Consider the following 9,506-nt stretch of genomic DNA (forward strand, 5'->3'; position numbering starts at 1 on the left):
CTGACTTCATTGAACCACACGCTTTCCTCTAGACAGCAGCAACCAGCGGGAGCTTTTCCTGCTCCTACAATACAACAATCCTGCAATGCACAGCCACTGCTGTCATTGTTCTTGTAGTCGGGCCAGCAGTCAGATAATGCAGACAGGGTCAAATGGAAAACCTCCCCACGATAAAGCCAGATGGACCAACACACACACACACATGCACATACGCTCTTTCTCCCTTTTTTTCTCTGTCACGATCATCAGATCGGATACATTTAACCTTTTCATCTCACGTGCTTCCGCGCTCAGGTTAAAATTTCAGTGCACCTGCCAGCTCCACTTGAAACAAAGCGCTTAGGCAGCAACTTAAAGTATAAGTTGAGCCATGACGGCAATGCATTTTAATGAGGCTGGACCGCAGAGGATGTCCTGGAAATAAACGCAGTGTGGGCCATTTCCTCTGCAGTTTTTTTAGGACAGGACCAGTGTGCATGAAAATGGGCTGCTGTGGGGAAAATAGGCTTTTATGTAGAACACATTATGCCAGAATATATATTCCTGAATGGATCGCTGTGGACTGCTCTTCCTACTCCCACTCAAAATTTAATCTTAACGCACTGAAAGCACATTTAAGGAAATCTTCCTTTGCTAATCTATTATGCCCTAGGCCTGGTCCACTCTACTGCTCGAGAGAGAGAGGCGTATAAATGTTGCAGATTCAGTGTAATATATTGGTTTTTCTGAATGCCTGTGGATTTCTTAATCTTGTATTTTTTTTAAAAAAGAGCCATGAACACACTTTCTTGTCCAACATGCAAAATTTCAACATTCTTCTGAAACATTTAAAGTATTCAGAGTTTTGATCTTTACAGCCAGAGACAGAGAACAGCTTGAAAGAGCAGCCTTAACAAAGAAAAGACTGGCTGTGTTATCCATGTCAGCAGAGGCCAACACATCCCTGACAGTGTTGGTATTGTGCATGCAGCAGCTGATTATGCTGTAAGACCCTTTTTTTTAACAATGTGGCAAACACACTCTTTCTTCCCCTCGGTGATGTAGAACTAAACAGGAGAGACGGGAACATTTAGCAGTGGAAGATAAGACTCGGGTAAGTCGTTTCTGCTTCTGAAATTAACTCTGCCGGCTGTATTTCCTCTAAAAAAATAAGCATCATCTTTGTTAGTTAATATAAACGTGACACCAAGGAGCCAGTGCTGAATGTATTTTTCATCTAAATGCCTTCATCTTCATCGCATGGCCAGTAACTCGCTGTGAGAGCGTCATTTGTCTGAGAACACCATATTTAAAACTAGACTTTCTGATGAAATTCCACCCAGAATGATTAATAAATCAAAACCCCGGTGTCTCGCTGTTGCACCACAGCAGAACTGGAAGCTGAAGTCTGATTTCCCGAAATGTCTAAATCGTGCCGGTGTCGGGAGAGTCAGTGGCGGGGGGTGCTCTGTAAGGAAATTCCTCACAGCGAGATACCTGGCAGTCACTCTGTTTGGATAAGCTCACTGGGATCTGGCAATGAAAAAGAAAGAAAAAGAAGTGCCTCGGTCCAAAAGCCAAAATGAACTTCATTAGATGTGATGGGGAAAATGAGTGAATGTGAAATCTTGTCCAAATGGAAAAAGTCAATTTAATCTGAAAGAAGTTCATTGAACCGTATTCAACCTTGACATGTGAAAATCAACACACTTTGTATCCACCGGAGAGTATTTTGTGATACTTCACCAGCAGCTTCTTCTGAGCATCATTAGCTGCACTATACGCGACTGCAGCACAGTGGCTGCACTGAATAAAGCCTACAATGGCTCTTTTAGGGGAGGGTTGTAATTTTCTTGTCATGTGCGTGCTGTGTTGATGCGCGGGCTACGAGGGAACACACAGAGATTCAATCTCGCTCTGTGTCATGCAAAGTTTGCTTAGAAAAGTAGAAATTGCGAGCAGGTTCTCTATCATCAAAGTCGTCCACGAGAGCCTGAGAATCGACTCCAATTTCCACGGAGTGGCTGAGAATAAACGTATGTTCGCAGTCATGGTAAATTTACAAACCGGCGAGGGAAAGCTTATGGAATGAGGCGTTAAATTAAATCCATTTGGTCTGTTGACGTCACAGCGTCGCTTTTCAAGTGCATCTTAAAATATTTGACATATTTCTCAGCGGGCCAGGAGGACGAACGTGTTGGCTGACTGCCTAGTGGATGTTAAACACATTTAGAGCACATTCACACTCTCTGGGGTGAGAGTATTACAAGTGTTTATCTACTGCAATAACGCTGGAACACAACTGAAGTCTGTAACGCATCGTGTTCACCGCTCGCTTTAATAAACAACATTAGCAGCACTAAAGTGCAGTTTGAGGCAGAAACAATAACATTTTAAGATGGAATTAGTCTGAAATAATATGCTGGTATAGACACAGATAACATCTCTTGCTTTCTCACTCTTACGTACACATAAATACATAATATACAGTTTCTCTATTGTCTTACAATGTTTACCACGTGGCCACGGTTCAGCTCCTCGTGCTTATCAGTGTCGGGTCATGTTGGTATTTCCTGCCTGCAACAAGAGCAGAAGGTGGCACAGGATGAGTGCTGTTTCCTGTGTTGGCACACCCAGCATGTACCCACCAGGAACCACATCCACCCCATACTCAGAGGAAGCATTGTAGCGGTTACACTGTATTGTATGATGGATGTTTTCAGGTGGCATTCTATGTAGCTGTTTGCCTGAGATCAAAGAAAGCTGCAAGAATACGATTAGCAGAGAGAAGTTTGCAGAAAGTTCCTGTCTTCACCTGACAAGACGCATCATAGTAACAGGGGGGGAAAAAAGGTGCAGAGGGGTTTGAGGATTTAGGTGGTTTTGGATCTGCCTTGGCTCAGCAGAGGTCCGGGCTTTTATGGATTATGAATTTCCATTTTTCTTTAAAACCTGAATATACTTTAAAATTCCTCTTTATCATTACAATGAGCGAAATGGTGCTCAAACAACATTTGTGATATGAGATCACAGGATTAAAATTTGTAGTGAAACCTATAAAAACTGGCAATTATCACAAGATTAGAAGAACACAGTGGCTTCCAAATACATTTAAAGGCCCCCACATAACTAGCAGATTAAAGAGTTATTTGATAAATACATTATTTGACTTTTAATAAAAGGATAAATGTCAGCAAACCAATTATTATTCTAACTTTGCCTTTAATGCCAAAGTGATCTTTTTGTAGTAGTATTTTATGAGTCCGTGTGACTCCAAAGGGATCCCTCTGGGTAGTGGAGGCCTCTGTGTGTGACATTAATATACTGTCTGTTGCCATTTGTTACTGCGGAAACCTCATTTGGCTGCAGCGTTGTTTCATCTGGGTCTTTCGGCTAAGCCTTTCCCATGGGAAGCACACAGAGGAATCTTTGGTCTGATCAAGGAATTCTGCAGATGTTTGTAAAAATGCACACAGCCACTGAGACCATGGAGGACTTGCCCTTCAAACACTCTGATGTTGAATGTTTATTAGAAGTGGCTTTACTCAGGAAACCACAATCACTGGGCGCGCTCATTGGATGCATTTTGAAAGGCGGACGATTCCACGTCTTTGTGAATGCAGTTTTCTCGATCCATGTGTACATCCCGTGTAACCAGATAAGTACTCGGACCTTAAATCCTCCAGGAATAGAGAAAGATTAGGAGGATTAAGATTAAGATTTTTTGAACACCACTTCAATTTCACAACAGTCTAATTCTATTCTGTGCACATCTACTATACTAAGAACCTTTGTATTAACATTGTGGGTGGATGTGGGATGTTTAAGGTTTACAGTGCCACATTATGGAAATTAGCTGAAATATTATGTGTTTCCGCTGCAGTTAAAAGGTAAATGTAGCATTTATTCCAAATATTATACCTCTCAAATATTTGTCTTCCTACCCTAATCCCAACCGGTAGTGGCAGATAGCTGCCACTCCCCAAGTCTGGGTCCACCACAGGCATCTTCCTGTTAGAAGGGATTTTTACCTCCCGACTGTTGCCAAACTGCTTGCCCATATGATTTGGCTGTTTTCTCTGCTTTCTTTGTGTTATTGTAGGGTCTTTACCTTACAATGTAAAGCACCTTTAGCCAACTGTTGCTGTAATTTGGTGCTATAAAGACAAAATTGAATTGAAATGAAAGCAATTCAATTTTGCCTTAGGTTGATCAATAAATTACCATAAAGTTCTTTTTATTCACGGTGCATTGGACCACTGACATTTCAAGTTCTGAAGCTTAGAAATCCAGTAGAGGAGGAAGAGGTTTATCTTTTAAGTAATTTAAGAACATATTAATAAAACTGCTTTCACACAATGACTGTATGAAGTGAATCTAGGTCCACATGTAGGCTACTCCCAGACAACCCGAGAATAGGTGCAACCTCTTTTCACAGTAGTTTGAGTTTGATTTACTCATATTAACGTTGCCTCGAAGTAAACCATTAGGTCCAAATAGCTTTTTCAGTTGTCATTAATTTTATTACGTGCTCTTCCTACTGCCATAAGTCAAAATGAGCCAGCTGACCTCTGTAAACTGTGTTAGCAATAATAAAGGATGGGTTCTAATCATTCTTTATGTTTGGTGAAGGTTTTGCTTTTTTCTATTATACAAATAAAAAAGCTGGTTCATAAAAAATGACACCAATGAGGGCAAGAAAGTAAAGCGAGATAATAAAAATCCAATAAACCACTAAAATGATATAAAGTAAAGAACAGGAAAGTGATACGATCACTGCATTTCGATGGGATGCCTCCTTCACAGTAATCATTTTTGCAGCTTTAAAGTGCATGTTTTAATCCCAATGCAAAACTAATGACATCTAATTATGCATTCTAGTGTCACTCATACAGAAACACGTAAGCCTAATCTTAAAGGTAGCATCTAAAAGGTTAAACCCAAACAAAATAAATCTTTCATCACTGCAGAGATCGGATACAAAGCATACGTTTCCTTTTTAGTATGCATGAAATTCTCCGATAAACAGCACGCAATACCTCTCATGAACCACCTTGAGTATGCATGTGTGTAACTGTATCTCCAGCCACATTAGGGACCCATATTGAAACATTTTATTGAGAGCAGGGCAAATGAATCTTTCCCCTCTTTGCTTAAATGGTCCGCTCCCTGTAATCTTGGTTTGAAGAATGGCATGACCATCATCTTCATCATCTTCTCTCTGCTCTGTTGCACCACAGATGTAGTTACAGGCCAATGACAGGACAGACTTGAAGCTGGTTTAAGCCTAGGCTGTGCAATCCTCCTTTAAGCAGTTACATACTTCAATGCAAGCCATTTGTGGCGAGGGCCGCTGAAACGCTTGATGTGTGCCATTATGCTCTAAGGGAAGAAATGGTTTCCAAACAATATCAGCTGACATGTTGGTGGGTTTTTGTCTTTCCTAGTTTTTTCTCCCCTTTCTGCTGTTTCATCCTCTCTTTTCTCTGCTTTCTTGTCTTGTTACTTTAGAATAAGGGTCTGTTTTCACATTTGCATTGTGATTCAATTAATAGCACTACCACAATGCTGTGTTACGTAAGTGTATGCAATACTCAGTGCGGTTAGCCTGGATTTACACAGGTACACGCATGCTGGGTACAGATAAAAGTTGTTGTTGTTGTTTCATCTCACGTCTTTTGCTTCACCATTGAACACAATCTAAACGGAGCAACAGGATGTTCCCTGTGACACAGAAAAGGGGAGTCACATGCTGCAGCGTTTGTTCACATGTTTGCTTCTCTTTCTAAAACAAGTCTTGGCACAGTTTGAGACACATATCAATTTTATGCCTGGGAACAATAGGCCTAAAAGTGATGTGATACCAAAGGTTGTAACCTTTGGAGCCTTCAAGATAAACTTTCCCTTCCTTCACAGCGTCTGACTAATGCTGAAGGACAAAGCCTGTTCACAGCGATTGGAGAAGACAGAGAGAGCCTGTTGTTGTCAGAATAGGCCATTTCGACTTCCTTAGGTTCGCCAGTGGTACCAAGAAAACTGTGCCAAGCCATTGTGTGGGAACATGTGTTACTGTTTGTGGCCATGTAACTGTGTCACTAAAGCTGTTAGGTGTGACTCTGTGACCCTCGTGCAGGACATGTCTGCCTCACAGTTCCTGAGCACTGAGTAACATTTGTGGCAAAGTGCATGAACTTATGAAGTAAAACGTTATTTTGTGCTTTACCTTACCTACCTATCTTCACCATATGGGGTATGTTTGTTGCACATCTGTGTAGTTTGTGTGTATATTAAAGTTATAACCAACACCTTTTAAAAGGTGCAACTTTTACTTTAAAAACATTTCGCATGGCACTTTTTAAACTTTCACTACCGCTCAGCGAATAGTTGGCGAGTGTTCGCGAACATGTCAGCAACATCTTCCATCCAAACTGCAAGGCAACTGTGGAAACCTGCTAGCAGCATACCGCTATGCAACCAATTTTACCTGCCTGCCAACCGCCACTCGCCGACTGGTCAGGGAATAATTCCCGTGGTGATTGTGTTGAGGTCGCCAAACTGTTTCCTGCCCTAAGATTCACTATTAAATACTTACTGAAACCTTCCTTGTCAGCAAGATTAAGCAAAAATTACCAGGTGGAGCCCAAAATGTTGATTCTGTTCAACTGGACATAGTGTTTTCAGTGGCAGAAAAAACATTTCATCACTCATCCAAGTGACGTCTACGGTCTCAGCTGACTGCAGGTTCCCCAGGTGGTGTAATACCAGGTGGAGGTTCATGAAGGGGAGGTACAGCAGTGCAGGGAAGTCTCTTGGTTTGAATCTGCTGGTCTGGAGCCCTTCTTTTTTTCTCAGGTTGCATCATTTTCCACGGTCCATTGGCTGTAGGTGCGTTTGTGGCTGTGAACTGTATGTCTTGTGTGTCTATCTTTGTTAGCTCTGCGATGAACCGGCGACCAGTCTGGTGTGTACCCCATGTGTGCCAGACTACAGCCTATCTGGTAGTTAGGAAGATGTATTAACAGAATTGCAAGTAAACACCCCCACCCCCACCCAACATTCAGATTTAGATCATTAGTTATGGGGGAGTGCTGCTCACTCTCAGTGCTTCTTTAGCTCGGAGTATGCAGTCATTTTAATCCTTAAAAAAACCTGAAACCCTAAAAAAGCAACACTGTACTGTAACTGGTGCAGTTTGACTGTAATACTGTAAGAGAGGATCTGAGATCTCTGGGGCAAAAGTAGCATCTGAAGGATTGAAGAGGCACATCCTGAGGCGCAGACACCTGACAGGCTGACATCTACAAGCTAATGAAACATTTCAGATTCCCGTTGCGTAGGCAGGCATCTTAATCATGTGCAATTCAAGTGAAGAAGATACTGATTCAAAATGACTCAATTGTTTTAGTTTTTTGCCACTATTCTCACCAGCAATTTGCATTAAATTTCTTTCTGTTGTGCAAATACACATTGCTGCTCTCATGGGACTGCAGTTTTTCCTTTGGCATAAGCAGAACTTGAGCATTTTATCCTGTAACAAAGTCCTGACTGAAAGTAGGTTGTATATACAGACAGCATGAGGTCGGTGGCTTGCAGCTTGCTTGCTTTTATAACTGCTGTGCCAACAACACCCCAAAGAAGTATGACTAAACCTCCTCTGCTGAGGCAGTAGGGAATCTGTTCAGATACAAGTCCATACACCCTAAAGGCTAGAAAGCATTTTTATGAATCACCAACCTTGAAGGTGACCTGGAGATCAAGATTTCTTGATGATATGTCTGTAAAAACTGGACAAAATACAAATTCTATTAAGGAGGTTTGCTCTTTGTGAGAACATTTCTTCATCCTGACTCCTACAGCAACAAAAATCCTGGTTAATAAAACACTTGTGAGTGAATTTTCTCGCCCATTTTGCTTCGCCAGCAGATTTTAAAAATATATTTACATTAACCTAAAACTTAAGACTATAAGATATTAGTAGTATATTTGTTTGTTTGGTAATTGTCATGTATATCATTGTCATGTTCAAGAAAAAAGTTTGAGATGATTTGATCTTTGTGACACAGCCTTCAGCAGATAGGTATACTGTGGTTTTAAAGGGATGGACATGGTCAGAAACTATACTTAGGCAGGCTTTGGGGTTAAATGATACTAAGTCGGTATTAAGTGGTCTAAATTGTGTCAAAAAATATCCCTACACCGCTGCACCACCACCAGCAGCAGTGTGAATCACTGATACCAGGCAGGACGGATTCACGTTTACAACAAATTGTGACCCTATCTCCTGAAAATTGCAACAGAAATCGAGACTCATCAGAGCAGGAAAATGTTTTCCATTTTTCTGTTGCCCAGTTTTGATGCGCCTGTGTGAATTGTAGCCTCTGTTTCCTGTTCTTAGCTGACAAAAATGGCACCCAGTGTGGTCTCCTGCTGTTATAGCCCATCTACTCCAAGGTCCCATGTGTCATGTGTTCAGAAATGTTCTTCTGCAAACCTTGGTTGTAACCAGTAGTTAGTTTAGTTATTTTTGCCTTCTTATCAGCTTAATGAAGTCTGGCCTTCTTATCTGACCTCTGGCAACAACAAGGCATTTTCACTGGGAGAACTGCGGCTCAGTGAGTATCAGTCCAAAAAAGAAGAAGATTGTTATGTGGGAAAATCCCAGTAGAGCAGCAGCTTCTGAAATACTCCCACCAGGTCATCTGGTGCTAAAAAACATGCCACTTTCACAGTCACTTAAACCGCTTTTGATACCCATTCAGATACTCAGGTTTGAACCTTAGTGTTTCATTTGGCGCAGGTCTACATGCATTGAGTTGCTGCCATGTGATTGGCTGATTAGAGATTTCCATTAACAAACAGCTGAAAAAATATTGTTAAAAAATCATTTATTTTTTAAACAAGTAGTTAAATAGGTGTACCTATTAAAGTGGCTCACTGACCCGATCTGCAATTCAGCATCTTCCTCACTTTGAGTACTTGCCTTCTCCTCAGCTTAGCACTTAGTAATGAATCAATATCCCCGTGTGTCATCTCCTTTTGTGTAATACCTCCGGTGGGCAATGAGCATACATTTTATGCAGAAAATCCTGTGTGGGAAAGACACCACACTTGTTTTTATCATTATTTTAACTACAGAGACACAGATGTGCAAAGAGACTGACATCCCTGAAAAGCCTTTTATAATGCATGCAGTGCGTGTTTGCCACCGGTGTTATCCCAAGGCATGAATCCAGAGATTTGTTATCAGGCTGGTCTGTTGATCTTTTCACTTGACCAGAGAAGTTTACAAGAACGGCGAGCACCTGTATGTTTACCTGGTGCTTGTTTATCTGTGTTTGCGCAATGAACTAGGAAAAAAAATCATTCAAAGGTAGACGTGCATGGAGAAACTTGTGCAAGGTTTAGGGAGGGGGGGCTAAAAGTGTAAATAAGCCTTTCTTGGCACACTTGAGTGTGCTGCGCTTCCTGTAGCGCAAAGGCAGATAAAAATCACACAGTTTGGTACAGAGTATATTTATAAAGTTCTG

The sequence above is a fragment of the Rhamphochromis sp. 'chilingali' genome (genome assembly GCF_963969265.1).
Source record: "Rhamphochromis sp. 'chilingali' genome assembly, chromosome: 17".
Lineage (NCBI taxonomy): Eukaryota > Metazoa > Chordata > Actinopteri > Cichliformes > Cichlidae > Rhamphochromis > Rhamphochromis sp. 'chilingali'.